The sequence below is a fragment of the Lupinus angustifolius genome, chromosome LG05 (assembly GCF_001865875.1).
Source record: "Lupinus angustifolius cultivar Tanjil chromosome LG05, LupAngTanjil_v1.0, whole genome shotgun sequence".
Lineage (NCBI taxonomy): Eukaryota > Viridiplantae > Streptophyta > Magnoliopsida > Fabales > Fabaceae > Lupinus > Lupinus angustifolius.
In genome coordinates, this window is record NC_032013.1 from 6,784,832 (window position 1) to 6,785,502 (window position 671).

Here is a 671-nt window from a genome sequence, read left to right on the forward strand (position 1 = left end):
GTAGCCGAGTATGTTTCTCGTTGCTTGACATGCCAGAAAGTGAAGATTGAACACAAGCGACCTGGTGGAGAACTACAACCATTGGATATTTCGGTTTAGAAATGGGACAACATTTCGATGGACTTCGTGAGTGGATTTCCGAAGACTCAGAAGGGTTACGATGCTGTTTGGGTAATTGTGGACCGTTTGACCAAGACATCCCACTTTCTGCCTATCAACATGAAGTACTCTTTGGAGAGATTGACGGAGTTTTACATTAAAGAGACTGTCTGATTGCATGGTATTCCCACTAATATCATCTCGGATAGAGATCCGCGCTTCACTTCCAAGTTCTGGAATGGTTTGCAATCAGCTTTGGGGACTAAGTTAAGCATGAGTTCAGCTTATCACCCGCAGACTGATGGTCAATCAGAAAGGACGATTCAATCGTTGGAGGATCTTCTTAGAGCATGTGTGTTGGAAAACCTAGGAAGTTGGGTTGATCATTTGCATTTGATTGAGTTCACCTACAATAACAGCTTTCATTCAAGTATCGGTATGGCGCCGTATGAAGCTTTGTACGGTAGGAAATGCAGAACGCCATTATGCTGGTTTGAAACGGGGGAGAATTTGATTTTAGGACCCGATGTGGTTCAGCAAACGACGGATAAGATTCGAATGATAAGGGAGAA